Consider the following 18,922-nt stretch of genomic DNA (forward strand, 5'->3'; position numbering starts at 1 on the left):
AGATTATGTAGAAGTATGCAAAACAAAGGCAGGTGGCTAGAAAATTGAGGAGTCACAGATGTCTATGTGTCAAATTCTGCAGACACAGGTTGTGACTGGGAGAAGTCATGATCGCAGTCTGGGCCATATGGATAAAAGGGAAGGGGTATTGGTATTCTTTAAAACCCTTTACTTTCCTAGCACATAGCCAGGTCGCTTTCTCAATTATAACACATTTAATCAATTGATCTTTTTTTAATCATAAGACCTTATCATTATACCATTATTACAACTATTAACCCTTTCCAATCCAATTTGTATCCTGGTTTTCCTAGGGGACTTACTCTTTTTCTGCTGTTATACAATGGCGCTATCTGTTGGCTAAAGCAAGTACTGCATGAGGTGACACGTTGGATAGGCTCCGACAGCAGAGAGGCTGGCAATATACAGTAAGAGAACCCCGATGGACGTCTTCTAACATCGGAGCTGTACAGCCTTAAATCATAATGTCTTCAGACATCAGACAGTGGATTGGAAAGGGTTAAGACATTGCAAAGGCTGGTCATGTTAGTAGCCTAGCTGTAATAAAACAGCAGAATGCTGCTACTATAATGCATCATTATCACTTATCTATGTAGGAAAAAACTGCTGAAAATTTGCACCATTTGCAAGAATTTTGACCATGACATGAAACCGCAATTATGTTTCTTTCTGTTTCTCCTAATTCATGTGGATTGTACACTATAACCATAATGGTGGAATAAATTGTATATTCAGTTGTATCTGTGAGTGGTCAAAACTAATCCTAAAGCCTTATGTCCACTTGCATGCACGGATTACACTGCTGAATCCCTGTGTGCACGGGGACATGGAGAGGAGAAGAACATTATCTTACCTCACCGAATCCAGCGCGGCTCCCCTCCGTACAGGCTGGATCTTCTTTCTTCAGCACTGCGGATGTGTCTGGGCTTTTTTTTTTCCCTTCAAATCTCCTGCTTTCCTGTGGATTTGTAGCACCTCCACAGTGACAGCTGCAGGTGTGCTGTGGTGAGGGTGGATTCCATTGATTTCAATAGAACCCGTCGCTGTTGGACCCGCTGGAAATTGAAGCATGCTGCGATTCCTTCCTATGCGTGCATCTCGCACACTGGAAAAAAAATCATATCCGCATGCTTTTACTTGCCATGCGGATGGTAATACATCCCTATGGGTGGCAAGACGCGCAGATCTCCTGTGCAGGAGACACGCATGGATTTTATAATTAAAATCCGCACCTGGACATCGGGTCTTCACAAAGGAGCTGGCTGGTTAAAACATAGTTATGTTTCATATAAAATAACTACTTTTATAGTAATGGGATTTGTCTGTTTTTTTTTTACCATAAACTCTGTGGAACTGTACAGGGAAAGCTCTGTGCCCTATAGCAAGTACAAAATCATAGTAAGGTAAGTTCTGCCACCTAGAGGCAAAACATAGAAATGGCAGGGACAATGATAAATATAAGGTTCTGCACATGGGTAGGGAAATACATGTCACCATTACACACCAAATGGGAAACCACTGGGTAACACTGACATGGAAAAGGACTTGGAGGTTTTAGTTAACTGTAAACTTAACTGAAGTAACCAGTGTCAGGCAGCTGCTGCCAAGGCAAATAGGATCATCAGATGCATTAAAAGAGGTCTAGGGGCACTCAGGAAGGACGTATCAGAGCCTGAGCGGGTACAAAGGCGGGCAACTGAAGTAATAAACGTAATGGGCGGACTACAATACCCAGGGAGGTTATCAAAATTGGGATTATTTAGTTTAGAAAAAAGACAGCTGAGGGGCGACCGAATAACTATGTATAAATATATCAGGGGACAATACAGAGATCTCTCCCATCGTCTGTTTATACCCAGGACTGTGACTGTAACAAGGGGGCACCCTCTACATCTAGAGTAAAGAAGGTTTCTACACCGATATAGAAGGGGGTTCTTTACTGTAAGAGCAGTGAGACTATGGAACTCTCAGCCTGAGGACGTGGTGATGGCAAAGTTGGTAAAAGAATATAAGAGGGGCCTGGACGCCTTTCTTGAGCGATACAATCTTACATGTTATATCACTGATTACTACAGAAGGTTTGGTGATCCGGGGATTATTCTAATCGCCAGATTGGAGTCATGGAGGATTTTTTTTCCCCTGTGATATCGCTGCGCTTTTTTCAATGGGAACGCAGCGATATTGCAGCATGAAAAAAACGCTAGTGGGTAAAAGCCCTAAGGCCTCCTGTCCACGGGCAATTCTGCATTGCGTTATCCGCGGCGATAATCCACATGCGGGTAACACAATGAACGCTTGCCATAGGACAACTATGGAAAGCGCAGCCCGATGTACACAAATGGAAATCCGCCACAATTTTCCGCTCAAGTATAAAATTTGCGGCATGTCACGATATTTTCCTCGATGAACCTATCATAATGATAGGATAATTGCGGTGACTTTAGTGTCCTTCCACGACAGAAATCTGCTTGCCCGCGGGCGTAAAACCGCAACACCCATGAACAGGCAGCCTTAGTGCTCCCCCCTCTGCCATAGGGGAGGAGGGGGAAGCAATAAAAGGTCTTCGCGATCAGCCTATATTAATGATAGGCTCACCACGAAGAGTCACTGCATGCAGCAATTTTAATCACACGAGCGGAAAATCGCTTTCATTTTCTGCTTGTGTGCAGTAGGCTACGCTTTCCATAATAATCCTGGCATGCGAGTTCCGTGTGCGATTTATTGCCACGAATCTCGCAATGACACCTCGCCCATGGACATCCAGCCTCATTGAGGAAAATTGGCTTCTACCTCACTGTTTGTTTGTTTATTTGCCTTCCTTTGGATCAACATTTGGGAGTAATAGGCTCACCTGGATGGATGTGTCTTTTTTCAGCATGAGAGTGCATTCACATGAGCTTGTACATACATAGGTGCACACAAAACCGCGCACCCATGTACATGCACAAACATGCATGAATGCAGGTCTGTGTCCATTGCCCTCAATGGGGCCACGGCTGCTGTTGGCGGCCCCATTGCAATCACAGAAAATGGCCGTTAATTACTGACTGAGGAGTGCATATAGATGCATCCTCTCACCATGCAGGTAGCTGACTACCAAATGGAGGAGCCAATAACACCTGTGCAGGACCCCCCTCACTATCAAGAGGCAGTGTGAGTGGTTGTTTTATCGGTCTCCTGCACAGGTGTTATTGGCTCCTCCATTTGGTGGTCAGCTACCTGCATGGTGAGAGGATGCATCTATATGCACTCCTTACTCAGTAAGTAACGGCCATTTTCTGTGATTGTTTTTAATTCTTGATTTCCCCTTCTGTGATGCATTTATATTAGTGTAGGGACCCACTACAACGCAAGGAACCGTGAAGTGGCTAGTGGGCTCATGTATCTTGGCCAACATCCAACCAATGCCTTGCATTTATTATCTATCATTCACATACAGTGTGGCATTAAGACTCCAGGTTGGCGGAATCTGCTCATTCACCTACTCCTGGAACCCCCGTAAAAAATCCTCATGACACTTCTACAGTTGTATATAATTCCTCTCATAAGGAACATTCATACATTATCTCTATAGCTGTTTTAGGTACTGGGTTGGAGCATTAGGTGTAGCAGCCGCAGATGTGGAAAGAGTAGTTGGGGACGAGCCAGGAGTCCGCAATAGGAGGTCTTATGGGCAGAACAAATGGAGTAGATGGGTCGTGTTGTCAAGAGGGAAGCCAGGGGTCGGTATCAGAAGGTCTCAGTGTTGAGTTAGAAATGGAGAAAGTGGGTCACGTTGTCGGAAGGGAAGCCAGGGGTCTTATCAGAAGGTCTTCGTTGAATAGCAGAGAAGCAGGCAGTAGTAGAGCTTGATCAATGGCTGCTGAGGCACAATATTCACGCAAAGGAGGTGGGAACATGGCCTGGTTTTATACAAGAGGCTTAATCAGAAACAGAAGCATGGCCATTTTTATATAGGAGGCCTAATCAGGAACATGGTGGGGACAAGACAGGGAAACAGAGAAGCATGGCTAGGTTTCAGCAGAGGAGCTGTCCAAGACCTGGACAGAGCTGCCGACTGGAGCGCAGCAATATTCTTGAGGTGCAAGCGAACTGTTCAGGCCAGAGATTGGATGTAGGGGTAAAGGAGGGATTGGAGTCGAATGGGCCTGTGGTGCCTCACACTGAGATGGAGATGTCAGGATGAGGTCGGTTAGTAGGGGGCGGAAACAGGAGAAGGTCAGTTTTTGGGAGGTTCAGTTTAAGGTAGAGAGTGGACATAGGGTTAGAGACCACGTACATCCGGTTGCATACTGAAGAAACGGTGCTGTAATGTCATGAGAGGAGGTGTATAACTGGGTGTCGTCGGTGTAGAGATGGTACTGACAGCCAAATCTCCTGATGGTCTGTCCTGATGGTAGTGGCTGTGTTAATGGAAAAAAGGAGGGGGCAGAGGACTGAGCCCTGGGGGACCCCAACAGCAAGGGAGGAGGATCAGTAGGGAATAGTTGCCCCTCGATTTAGCCGTTAGGAGGTTGTTTGACACTTTAGTCAGAGCAGTTTCTGTCGAGTGTAGAGGATAGAAGCTGGACTGTAGGAGGTCAAGAGGAGAGTTTTCTGATAGATAGCTTTTAAGGCGGGAGTAAATTAGGCTTTCTAATAATTTGGAGATGAAGGGGAGATTTGAGAAGAGTCGGTAGTTGGCAGCATCGGTCGAGTCAAGAGTCGATTTCTTTAGCAGTTGGGATATGATAGCCTATTTGAATTAGGAGGGGGAGATGCCAGAGTTTTGGGTGTGAACGGTCTGAAGGTCCTGTACATATGGTAGGCTGGTGGGTCTGATGAGATTCTAGGCAGCTTGACAGGCAAAGAGAGGAGGTTATGGTCCGAGAGCGGGATAGGGGAGTTAGTGAAGTGGCAAGCAGAGCAGAGACGGAGGAAGACTAGATCAAGAGTATTGCCATCTCTGTGAGTGGGAGAGGCTGTGAGTTGTGAGAGACCAAGGAAGGAGGTCTACATTTGCTGTAATTGAGCCTCTAGAACATGCAAACTCGTAGACTGTCGAAGTTGGCATCCCAGATGGTCCAATACATGTTCTATTGGCGATAAATCTGGCAACTGGGCAGCCATGGAAGTGTGACAGTGTTGTAGAGACATTCCTAGAAACCCTTGTTGTGGGCGGCCAACTATTATCCTGTTGGAGGCCGCCATGAGAGACAACACATGTGCCTGCAGGATGTGCTGAACATATCACTGAGCTGCCATTGTCCCTCGTACCACCACTAGCGGTAGCCGACTGTCATGCAATGGCCCCCAGATCATCACACCAGCAGTGTGAGCAGTGTACCGCTCCACAGCAAAGGCAGGATTGCAGTGTTCACCCTCAGGTCTCCAAACACGAACACAGCCGCCATCAATGCCCAAACTAAACCTGGATTAATCGCTGAAGACAACTGGAATCCACTTTGTAGCATCCAGTTTAATCGTGCATAACACCACTACAAATGGTGATGGTGGGTGTCAAAGGCAGTACACATCATGTGTGCCATGAGACCAAAGGTCCTTTAGCCAAACACCTGGAAATGGATACAACAGATGCAGGGGTCTAACGATGGTGTCACCTGTTTCTGAACTGCTCATACTTGTCGAACGATCATATGATGTTGTCTACTGGTGGTCTGTCGAGGGGGTCCTGAGCCCAGTCCCCTTGTGTGCCCTTACACATCCACTGGTCCCAACACCTCCTAACAGTCTGGTCAGAAAGGTCCAGGTGTCGGCAATTCCTTAATATGACCATCCAGCTTCTTACATCCCACGAAAAACCTTCTGTGTGTCTTAGAGGCGTCTAGTGGTCAACAAGCTCTACACAAGCAGAAGAAGAGGTCACTGCACACAAGTAATCACTGCTAAAAGGGATGAAGCTGATTTTTAATCTGCATGAATTATTTTAGCTCCTGTTGTTCTAGCGTATGAAGCGGGGTTTTAAAAAAAAAACAAGAAAAACCCCAACATATTCTGACTCTTCGAACTTCGCGCCAGTGTGTGTGAGCGTGAAAAGACGGGTCCTGCCGTAACTCTTCTTGCACACAACATGCGAGCGTCCCGGTAGTGGAAACTAAACCAGTGATCAGTGGTTTCGTATCGTCCCATCATGCGGCCACATAACGGCCCGTGTGTTGAGGCCCTTACCAAGGATATTCATCGGGGATCTTACAAGATGCTATATAATACAAACCTGCAGCAAGATAGTGTTACATGAGACTGGATTTATCACCAAATCAGAGCAAAATCATGGAGATTCTGATCCTGCCCTTATACTTTGTATTACTAGTCAGCATTATTATAGTATTACTACTGCTGATTCCGGAAGGTCTCAGATGCTCCTCGAATCGCTTCTCTAAGATGTGACAAATTTCTTCTCTAGCAGTATAAGGCTGCTGTCACGCCTGCGTTGGGGTCGCTTCAGGGTTTCCGTCTCTCTGCTCCATTTTTGGAGAAGAGAAACTGAAATAAAACAGAAAACAACGAATCCATTTTTTCCCCATTGATTCCAATGGGGTTTCAATAAAGCAGAAAGGCTTCCGTATGCTTCCATTTCATTAGATTTTCGTTTCTTTGGATGATAAAATAGCGCAGTCTGCAGCGTGATTTTTCTGTTTAAAAAACGTAGGCCTGACAGAATGAAGGCAAACAGAAGCCTTTCTGTTATTTTTCAAACCCCATTGAAATCACTTGGGTAATAAATCATTTTTTCTCTCCTCTAAAAATGGAAACCGTGAACTGACCGTCACGCAGGTGTGAGCGCGGCCTTATTCTGTAATCCCTGTGCCTCGTGTTTTGTATGTGGGATATATGTGTTTGTCAGAACTTCCAAGTCATTTCATGTTTTAGAATCTCAAACATTTTGATCTTAATTAGAGATGAGTGAACCTACTCGTATTGAGTAATTACTCGATCGAGCACCGCGATTTTCAAGTACTTCCGTACTTGGGTGAAAAGATTCGGGGGGCGCCGGGGGGAGGCGTGGCGGAGCGGGGGATAGCAGCAGGGAACAGGGGGAGCCCTCTCTCTCTCCCTCTCCCCCCCACTCCCCGCTGCAACCCCCCACTCACACACGGCGCCTGCCGAATCTTTTCGCCCGAGTATGGAAGTACTCGAAAATCGCGGCGCTCGGGCGAAAAAAGGGCCTGGCCGAGTACGCTCGCTCATCTCTAATCTTAATGTAACACATACAACAACAGTAGTTTCAGGCTTCCCTCACACAGGCGTTGTGGTAAGCGCTACGATTTATATTGCGGGGCTTTGCAGCATTTTACTTTAGTTTTGATGAGGAACGCGAAACGCTCAAAAATAGAACAAACCCTGCTGGAAAATCACAGCGCTAAAAGTCACTGCAATCGAGCGGCTGTCTGAGCGGTCTAATCGAAAACAATGGGAGCGCTATACTGCGATGCTGAAAACGCCGCTCTAGTCGTGGTAAAAAATGTCTCTATGAGGGAGACCGTAGGCAGGTGTGAAAAATGCTGCAAAGTGAGAATGCTTTCAGAAAGAGAAGAAGTGTTCTCAGTTTCATCAAAAACCAAAATGCAAAGTGAGTGAAGAGAGGAATCTAAATCAGTATTTGGTGTGACCGCCCATTACCTTCACAACAGCATCAGCTCTTCTAGGAACGCTTGCACACAGTTTGTGAAAGAGCTCGGCAGGGAGGTTGTTCCAGACATCTTGGAGAGCTAAGTACAGATCTTCTGTGGATGTCGGCTTGTGAAACCATTGGTCACGTTTTGCGGGCGTGATTTTAATCGCTTAGTAAGGTTGGACTTGATGGATATTTGTCTGTTTTCAACCTGCATAAACCAAGTAGCTGAAGAGTTTGTGCCTGCGGCTGCTGACGTCTCCTGATGCCCCCCACCGATGACGGTTGTCCCACCAGACCCCTTGTTCCCCGTCTTCCAGTAGTCAGGCCATATTCAGCGTCAGAAACATCCAACACGGACTTCAATGGAAATCCATGGCATAAATCTGCATGTTAACGGTAGATCTCTGACATGGATCTGGATTAGAGCTGCCGTAGGTACGCACACCAACTACTTGCATTCAGTCTGTATGTGGATACACCGCTGCGGAATCCACATCAACAAGGGACATGTCACTTCTCTTCTTTCCATGAAGCCTTTGGGCCATGTGCTGTCTGTGGTAAATCCCGGGCAGCACATGACCCCATTATAGCCTATGGGTCTATGCAGATTAACGAGGACCGCTAACTCATCGCATGCTCTATTCCTGTCCGTATCACGCTGATGCATGGCTATGTGCTATATCCAAGTGAGTCCGACAGCACATGGACAAGTGTCCGCGTGTTGTCCGATGCAAGTTAAACCCCAATCACTCGGGCGCAACTTGCACACACGGTAGGTGTGCACACAGACTAATGCAGATTCCACCATGTGAACACGGCCTAATGGATACAAGTAGTAATCTTGTATATACTCTATGCAGCACTAGTTACAGGAGGTCCAACCATGTGAACACGGACTAATGGGTACAAGTAGTAATCTTGTATATACTCTATGCAGCACTAGTTACAGGAGGTCCAACCATGTGAACACGGCCTAATGGGTACAAGTAGTAATCTTGTATATACTCTATGCAGCACTAGTTACAGGAGGTCCAACCATGTGAACACGGCCTAATGGGTACAAGTAGTAATGCTGTACATACTCCATGCAGCACTAGTTACAGGAGGTCCAACCATGTGAACACAGCCTAATGGCTACAAGTAGTAATCTTGTATATACTCTATGCAGCACTAGTTACAGGAGGTCCAACCATGTGAACACAGCCTAATGGGTACAAGTAGTAATCTTGTATATACTCTATGCAGCACTAGTTACAGGAGGTCCAACCATGTGAACACAGCCTAATGGGTACAAGTAGTAATCTTGTATATACTGTATGCAGCACTAGTTACAGGAGGTCCAACCATGTGAACACAGCCTAATGGGTACAAGTAGTAATGCTGTATATACTCCATGCAGCACTAGTTACAGGAGGTCCAACCATGTGAACACAGCCTAATGGGTACAAGTAGTAATCTTGTATATACTCTATGCAGCACTAGTTACAGGAGGTCCAACCATGTGAACACGGCCTAATGGGTACAAGTAGTAATCTTGTATATATAAAGCTGAAAGCCCTCACTGACTCACTGACTGATTGACTGACTCGCCAAACGTTCTCCAACTTCCCGATATCGTAGAAACATGAATTTTGGCACGAGCATAGATTATCTCCAAAATAGGAAAAGTAATTGGGTCCCAACTCGATTATTCAATTCTAGCGCAAAAGAATTGGCGTCGAAATTTTACGTACATAATCTAAATCTGTCACTTCCCAATGTCATAGAAACTTAAAATTTGGCACGGGCATTGATTATGACATAAATAGGAAAAGCTAATGGGTCCCAACTCGATTATTCAATTCTAGCGCAAAAGAATTGGCTTCAAAATTTTTCGTGCGGAATGTAATTTTTTCACTTTCCGGTGTCATAGAAATGGGAAATTTGGCACGAGCATTGATTATGTCATAAACAGGAAAAGCTAATGGGTCCCAACACCATTATTCAATTCTATGTGCAAAAGAATTAGCGTCCAAATGTTACGTAGATAATGAAAATCTCTCACTTCCCAATGTCATAAAAACATGAAATTTGACACAAGCATTGATTGTGTCATAAATATGAAAAGTTAATGGGTCCCAACTCGATTAGCCAATTCTAAGCGCAAAAGAATTAGTGTCCAAATTTTATGTACGTAATCTAATTCTCTCACTTCCTGATGACATTTTATATAAAGGAAACGTCGCATGGTTTCCTCCACGTGGTGTTTCCTGGGTAACGCAGAGAACTATGCAAAATGGTGAACATATGTTTTTCTTCAGTATCTCTAAAGTAACCACGACTTCGTAAGATTTTCCGTGTGAACACCAGATAAACACCAGTACCAAATTAACTCGGGCAAAGCCAGGTATATCAGCTAGTCTTGTATATACTCTATGCAGCACTAGTTACAGGAGGTCCAACCATGTGAACACGGCCTAATGGGTACAAGTAGTAATCTTGTATATACTCTATGCAGCACTAGTTACAGGAGGTCCAACCATGTGAACACGGCCTAATGGGTACAAGTAGTAATCTTGTATATACTCTAAGCAGCACTAGTTACAGAAGGTCACGTGAAAGACCTGTGGATGTGAGGCATTTTCATGTGGCAGCAGCGCCAGCCCCATTGAAAGCAGTGGGAGAACTCTGGGAGATTCTCTGTGACAGCAGCAGCAGGGGATTCCTTCATCCCCGCAGGGAATCGCTTCACCCCAGTCAGGGCTGAAGGGATTTCCCCACCACATCTTAAGGGATTCCCCGAGAGGATGAAGGAATCTCCTGCCGCTGCTGTAATGGAGGATGACCGAGTTCTCCCATTGCTTTCAATAAGCAATGGGCGATATCGCAGCCAGATAGAACATGCTGCGATCTGTTTCTCACATAGCACCGTGCTGCCATGTGGGATAATATCTCTCATGTGTATGAACCTATTAAAATGAATGGGATTCATGTTTGTGCGTCTCGCAACGCAGAAATCTCACCCGATCTTATCAGCCGTGTGAAACTGGCCTTATTCTTTAGTTGCGGGTTTGTAACTAATTGCAACCTCCGTCCCCCGGAGACTGAACCTAGCTATCGGGTTGTTCAATATAAAGTTGTCTTCAGGTCCTTTTAGACGAGCCGATTCTATTATTGTTCGACCGGGCGAATGGCGTCACCGCGGCCTCGTTCACTTGTGCTCTCTGTTTAGACAGGCAGATCCATTGTTGAATCATTCAGTCTGTATAAACGGAACAATAAGTGAAGGAGCCGATGGTGGCGTATATGCCTGCAGAAAATGAATGAAACGCGAATGAATATCGTTTGTCGTCCAGTCGTTGGCTCGCTTTTAGACTGAACGATTTTTATTCACTTTCGCTTGTTTGAACGATAATCGCTCCGCCTGTAGGCACCTTTAGGCCTCATGTCCACGGGGAAAATCAGGCCCGCTACGGATTCTCCATGGAGAATCTGCAGCGGGTCCCTCCTGCCCCGCGGACATGAGCGCTGAAAATCAGAATAAATCAGAATTAACTCACCTCCCGCACGCTCCGGATACTTCCTTCGCCGCGGCGTCATCTTCTCTGCGTCGCGGCCGGATCTTCTTTCTTCGGCCCGGCGGATGCGCAGGATGATGTCGGTGACGTGCCCCGCGCATGCGCCGTCCCGAAGCAAAATGATCCGGCCGCGACTGAGAGAAGATGACGCGGCGGCGAAGAGAAGAAACGGAGCGGGTGAGTAAAATCTGATTTTTGTTTCCCGCGGATCCGGACGGCTTCCATAGGCTTCAATAGAAGCCCGCGGGAGCCGTCCCCGCGGGAGACTGGCATGAAAATGGAGCATGGTCCAGATTTTTTCATGCTCCATTTTTTTTTTAAATCACTTTTATTGACCATCCGCGGTTATTTATCTACCCCGCGGGTGGTCAATGCATCCCTATGGGGTGCGGATCCGCGTGCAGAAGAGTTAAAATCTGCTGCGGATTTTAATTCTTTTGCCCGTGGACATGAGCCCTTAGGCCTCATGTCCACGGGGAAAATTAGGCCCGCTACGGATTCTCCATGGAGAATCTGCAGCGGGTCCCTCCTGCCCCGCGGACATGAGCGCTGAAAATAGGAATTTAAAAGAATTTACCCATCCGGAGCGGTTCGGGAAAGTCTTCTCTTCCTCACGGCCGGATCTCCTTTTTCGGCCGGCGGATGAACTCGGCACGTCGCCGGCGTGCTGCGCGCATGCGCCGGGCACATCCGCCGAGCCGAAGCAAGAAAGATCCGGCCGTGAGGAATAGAAGACCTTCCCGGTCCGCTCCGGATGGGTAAATTCTTTTAAATTCCTATTTTAGGTCTCCCGCGGATCCGGACGGCTTCCATAGGCTTCAATAGAAGCCCGCGGGAGCCGTCCCCGCGGGAGACCCGCACGAAAATGGAGCATGGTCCAGATTTTTTCATGCTTCATTTTTTTTAAAATCCCTTTTATTGACGATCTGCGGGTATTTATCTACCCACGGGTGGTCAATGCATCCCTATGGGACGCGGATCCGCGGGCAGGAGAAGAGTTAAAATCCGCTGCGGATTTTAATTCTTCTTTTGCCCGTGGACATGAGCCCTTAGGGAACTGGGCTGTCATTATTCCGACTACCTGGAGAGGGATGCCCTGCCTGGGGGGCTCATACATTTGGCCCCAGCATGGCCGATAGGCTGCAGCCGCCTGAGGGAAGAGAGGGAGACCTTCAGCTGACGCCAGGCCCGGGAGCGATGGCCAACATAATGACCATATTTGCGCATGCTTTTGCGTACCTAAAGCAAAGGTGTAATAGAACGTCAATGTATTTACTCCGATGAGTGCGTTTTGCACGAGGATTTTGCGTACTTGGACAAAAGTAGGAACTGTTGTATTTTCCTGTGGTTTGTGCAGCAAAGTCCCCCAGAGAAGTCTATGGGAGGAGCGCAAATACGCAAGAGGGAGCGTGAAACACTGCGCAAAACACGGGGAATACAACACATCTGGAGCTTTTAAAGCTAAATGGTTTTTTAATCCACGGAGGGGTGTGTCGTGTGACCTGGCCCTGCGTTCGCACAAAGTACAGAACTACACGCAAACACGAGCGCAAATATACTTAATTCACTATAATGCGCTGCGGCGAGTGTTTTTCTGCATATGGTCGTGTGAAGAAGCTCTAAGGCCGGGCTCACACGGCCAAAAGTGTAAAGCGCAGCGTGGAGCCGGCTGTGACCCTGCATATGGCGGCAAAATCCTACTGCACATGACTGTGTACTCACGCACCCCGCCATGCGCAGCACACCTGTGTCTTTTTATACTCCCCTTAGTGATGATGCGTATACCCCCCGCCCGTATGCATGTAATTGTATATACATACGCGTATATATGCTTGGCAATAGAGAATAATGGGCTCTAACTCACGTATTAATGGTGCTTGTGTATTACGCAGTTCCTTCTGATAAGCGTACAGCAATGTAAGTGATGTTGAGTTACCGCGTATCGCACGGCGTACAGATCCCATGTAATACGCTGTAAACATACGGATGTGTGACTAGCCCTGAGACAGGCTGTGAGGTAACAGCCATCGCAGAACCCTCAGCCACCAGCCATGGCTTCTTCATCTGCCCCAATAGGGCCACCAGCTGCTTCCCTACAGAATGGGGGCCGCTGCCGCAGTGTGTGAACGGCCGTGGGAAGGGGACTGCAGCCGTCTGTCGGGACATGTATTCTGTAGACGGCCCCTGTCGTGACATCCTCCAGGCTGGTGACAGAGCAGAGCCCTCCTCCTCGGCTGCCTCACTCTCCGCCTCAGTGCTACAGTCTCGGACGGAGGACATTACTCCGGTGATGGGAGCCGGGCTGCTGACAGGAGGATGCGGCAGTCATCACTGGCGGGGAACACGGTGAGTCGGGGGAGACGGGAGGATGAGCTGTGATATATCGTGCAGGGGCGTAGCTAGAGGCTCATGGGCCCGGGTGCAAAAGTTTAGCTTGGGGCCCCCTTCCAGACCCGTCCACCCACCACTCCTTTTCACAGCTACTCCTTGTATATCACTTTTAGCTACATTACTGTTTTTTTTAATGACCCATCAATGGATCATTAGTAATCAGGGGTTTTAGATTTTTAAAACATCCAGAACACAAGCCTCAAGGCACGCTTTGCTTCCTCAGGAAAGAAAAAAATAATTCTATATACACATACATAATACAGGCACACATACATTGGAGACAGCATGAGCTAACTTTTATCACATGTTAGGGCTCATGTCCACGACCAGGTTTTCACCACGTATTATGCACACGTGGTAATCCCAGCATGCTCTCTTTCTCTGCGTACCACGTAACGTGAGCCCTGTACACTTGTATGATACACTGCCCATACACATTACATTGTTTTCATACGCATTGTCACTCTAAACAGAGTGGGGAATTAAAAAAAGAATCCCCCTGTGCATGTGCAGTGCTACACAAGGCCATATGTGGTCCCTGCCGGCAGCGTGCATGGTTGGGAAATGTGTGAGATGCCGGTGGTCTCCCACAGTGTTGTAGGCTTACAGCTGTGGCATTGAGCCCTCAGTCACCAATACAGCGGCTCGGTTCTAGCATACCTCTAATAGTGAAGTCAGGTGCCGGCTCGCAGAACCCCCCTCACTCACCCCCACTCCCCATCACACAGAACCCCCCTCACTCACCCCCACTCCCCATCACACAGAACCCCCCTCACTCACCCCCACTCCCCATCACACAGAACCCCCCTCACTCACCCCCACTCCCCATCACACAGAACCCCCCTCACTCACCCCCACTCCCCATCACACAGAACCCCCCTCACTCACCCCCACTCCCCATCACACAGAACCCCCCTCACTCACCCCCACTCCCCATCACACAGAACCCCCCTCACTCACCCCCACTCCCCATCACACAGAACCCCCCTCACTCACCCCCACTCCCCATCACACAGAACCCCCCTCACTCACCCCCACTCCCCATCACACAGAACCCCCCCCACTCCCCATCACACAGAACCCCCCCCACTCCCCATCACACAGAACCCCCCCCACTCCCCATCACACAGAACCCCCCTCACTCCCCATCACACAGAACCCCCCTCACTCCCCATCACACAGAACCCCCCTCACTCCCCATCACACAGAACCCCCCTCACTCCCCATCACACAGAACCCCCCTCACTCCCCATCACACAGAACCCCCCTCACTCCCCATCACACAGAACCCCCCTCACTCCCCATCACACAGAACCCCCCTCACTCCCCATCACACAGAACCCCCCTCACTCCCCATCACACAGAACCCCCCTCACTCACCATCACACAGAACCCCCCTCACTCACCATCACACAGAACCCCCCTCACTCACCATCACACAGAACCCCCCTCACTCACCCCCACTCCCCATCACACAGAACCCCCCTCGCCCTCCCACTCCCCATCACACAGAACCCCCCTCGTTTCCCCCACTCACCATCACACACAGAACCCCCCTCACTCACCCCCACTCCCCATCACACAGAACCCCCCTCACTCACCCCCACTCCCCATCACACAGAACCCCCCTCACTCACCCCCACTCCCCATCACACAGAACCCCCCTCGCCCCCCCAGTCCCTATCACACAGAACCCCCCTCGTTTCCCCCACTCCCTATCACACAGAACCCCCCTCGTTTCCCCCACTCACCATCACACAGAACCCCCTTCACTTACCCCCACTCCCCATCACACAGAACCCCCCTCACTTACCCCCACTCCCCATCACACAAAACAACCCTCACTCACCCCCACTCCCATCACACAGAACCCCCCTCACTCACCCCCACTCCCCATCACACAGAACACCCCTCGTTTCCCCCACTCACCATCACACACAGAACACCCCTCCCCCCTCTTAATCATACCGAGGACGTTCCCTCTCACTGACTGCACTTACTTTCACTATGGTCTCTGCGCAGGCAGCCCCTCTTGCACATCGGCGTTTCCTCCCAGGAACTCCGCTCAGACTCCTCCCCTCTGATGATCTCTGTGCTGGAGAACCAGATGGGGGAGGGGTCTGAGCGGAGGTCCTGGGAGGAGCGCCGATGTGCCCGGAGAGGCTTCCTGCCTGCGCAGAGACCATAGTGAAAGTAAGTGCAGTCAGTCAGTGTCGCCTGACTGACTGCAAAGTAAGCCCCGTGGGCCCCCTGGGGCTCAGGGGCCGGGTCGCAACCGCACCCCCAGCACCCCGTATATGTACGCCAGTGATATCTTGTATATCCCGACAGACAGACTGCTGTGTGTATATACTGTATGTGTGCATGGGGGTCGGGAGGACATGTCAGTTGTACGGCACGGGGGTAACAAGTTGGTCTAGTCAGCATGCAGCCCGGACTAGTTGTTGTACTTGGTTACCAAGGAGCAGGACTGTCAGCCACAACACAAGGCTGCCTGAGGAGAGGAGGCTGCGGAGGGAAGCCCTGCACGAGGGGGTGTGAGGGCTGTCAGAGAGGGGAGGGGAATATGAGGGCTGGAATGGAGGTGAGGGGAGTATGAGGGGTGGCATGGAGGTGAGAGGGGTATGAGGGCTGGCATGGAGGTGAGGGGGGTGTGAGGGATGGCATGGAGGTGAGGGTGTATGAGGGCTGGCATGGAGGTGAGGGGGGTATGAGGGCTCGCATGGAGGTGAGAGGAGTATGAGGGCTGGCATGGAGGTGAGGGGGTAGGAGGGCTGGCGTGGAGTTCAGGTGTGTGTGAGGACTGGCATGGAGATGAGAGGGGTATGAAGGTTGGCATGGAGGTGAGGGGGCTATGAGGGCTGGCATGGACGTGAGGGGGATATGAGGGCTGGCATGGAGGTGAGGGGGGTATGAGGGCTGCCGTGGAGGTGAGGGGGATATGAGGGCTGGCATGGAGGTGAGGGGGGTGTGAGGGATGGCATGGAGGTGAGGGGGTAGGAGGGCTGGCATGGAAGTGAGGGGGGTATGAGGGCTCGCATGGAGGTGAGAGGAGTATGAGGGCTGGCATGGAGGTGAGGGGGTAGGAGGGCTGGCATGGAGTTCAGGTGTCTGTGAGGACTGGCATGGAGATGAGAGGGGGTATGAAGGCTGGCATGGAGGTGAGGGGGCTATGAGGGCTGGCATGGACGTGAGGGCGATATGAGGGCTGGCATGGAGGTGAGGGGGGTGTGAGGGCTGGCATGGAGCTGAGCGGGTATGATGACTAGCATGGAATTAGATCAACAGTTTAGGGACATGAAGTAATCCTGCCGTATTCCGCCCCTCAGGGTCCTGTAATGTAAGGCTGGGTTCTCACATGCGTGAGATTTCCTCCGGGAAAAGCGCTGCTTCAAAACCCGCGGCACTGTGCCGCAGGTTTTGAAGCGGCCTGGCCAGCGAATCCGCGCCGCAGCACCGGCTTTTGCCGGCTTTGCCGCGACGGATTCGCTGTCCCGTGTGGACAACAATTCTGAGAAATCCGCCCTGTGCGAACCCAGCCTAAGAAAGCCGTTGCGCTGTCCGTGTTTTAATGTCATACGACCCCTTTATGTATGCTGAGTATATGGCCGGGCTCACACAGTGACATTCATACTCGCTGCGCCCGCCAATCCCCACGCACACGTAATACACGTCCAGATAGAACATGCTGTGGATTTATTCTCTGCACCAGTAATACACGTGTGAAAACCCGCAGATGTGAGCGATCCAATACAAGTCAATGGGCTAACGACATCACGAGCTGCATATAGGAGAAGTGCGCATGCACAATAATAATACACCCGTGTGACACCTGTATGACTTGAAACGCGATAGCGAAGCCCAAGCACTTTTACAACACTGTGGCTATGAATGTTTTGGGGTGAAAGTGAAGAATTCCTATCCTATCCTCTGCCAGGAAGTTAAGTTGACTAAAATACTTCTTTGGTAATTTTTAGAGACATGTTTTCACAATTAATGCTAATCTGACCACTCCATAGTGTTTTTACGTCCTGCCTAAGTGAGCTGTAATTCCCGGGGACGTAAAAACATGCTTCCTCTGGGGATTAAAGCCCTGCAGGCTCTGGACATCGCAGTTCCTGGCTGCCAGCTCCCGGAGGTAACCGACAACCTGGAGCTGTCATGGGGGGGCCGCAGGAAGCCCCCTTCCCACAGTTACACGATCGCCAGTATCGCCCGAATAACCCATGATCATAGTATGAGTAGTCAAAAGCACAGAGCTGTCACCGGAAGCTGCTGTATGTGGTTCCCGGTCACTTCATTGCTGTTATCCAATGGATAACAGCGACCATGTAAAAGTTTAAAAAAGGTGTAAAAGAAAACCTCTCCCGTCATGGATTATGTCCGTGAGGGGAGATGAGATTACGATCGGCCCTCGGATTTATATGTGGACCTTACCCTGGCTGTTGCGGACGTGCCTGTCGCCAAAATAGCGGGCGCATGCACAAAAGCCGGGATAATATAAAATCCCCCCGCTCTTGGCTACGAAACGTTGCCGAGAGTCTGGAGATGCCACAGGGGGCCGTGGTCCTTGGTCACATGGTCGCTGCTATCCAATGGATAACGGCGATCACGTAAAAGATTTTTAAAAAGTTTCACCTCCCGTCACGGATCTATACTTGTGACTCGGCTTTTTAAGAGATAAAAAGGTTATGGCGGTGAGAAGACGGCAACAGAAAATACTATATTATTAAAGAAGACATTTTATTATTAAAATTAGTAAAGAAAAAAAAACGTATATATTTCTGCGGGCTGTACCGAAAGTGCAGAAGTGGTCATAAATTCTTTATTAATTGATGTAGATTGTTCAACTTGCACATGTAGTTGGAGGGACTCTTCCTCTATACGGGGCCTTCAGAATCTTGTTCTTCCTTGCAGGTCAGTAATGGATTCCAAACAGAAACAACGTGCTGTCATAGAGTTCTTGATGAAGGAGGGATGAAGGCTGTCCGACATCCACAAAAGGCTGCAGAATGACACCATTGACAAGAGGAATGTTCACAGGTGGATGAAGAGGTTTACAGAAGGTGAAACCAGCACTGAAGACAAACCACACAGTGGGAGACCATCAGCTGCGACCACTGACACAAATCGTCAGCGAGTGGATGAGTTGATTCACGGCTGGACTAATGGGTTGAGGCCAAACAGTGACCTCCAGGACTGCCAAGTCTGGTAATATTCCCAACTAGTAATAACACGATTATGTGTTACAAGTACAAGTAAATCAATAATTCATCTGTGCACCAAAATGGATCTATTAGCCCCTTCTCCTATAAACAGTATATAAACAGATTAAAAT

General features: G+C 49.0%; 1 long non-coding RNA gene across 1 annotated transcript in view; it reads right to left on the bottom strand.

The window, feature by feature from the left end:
• Positions 1-15,662, bottom strand: part of LOC136593537 (uncharacterized) — a 30,800-nt gene extending 15,138 nt beyond the window's left edge. Inside the window, exon 1 of the long non-coding RNA XR_010788253.1 lies at positions 15,585-15,662. This is a non-coding gene — a long non-coding RNA (uncharacterized lncRNA). The remainder of the gene's footprint in view (positions 1-15,584) is intronic.
• Positions 15,663-18,922: the final 3,260 nt, after the last annotated feature.

Source organism: Eleutherodactylus coqui, unplaced genomic scaffold, assembly GCF_035609145.1.
Source record: "Eleutherodactylus coqui strain aEleCoq1 unplaced genomic scaffold, aEleCoq1.hap1 HAP1_SCAFFOLD_312, whole genome shotgun sequence".
NCBI classification, from domain to species: Eukaryota; Metazoa; Chordata; class Amphibia; order Anura; family Eleutherodactylidae; genus Eleutherodactylus; species Eleutherodactylus coqui.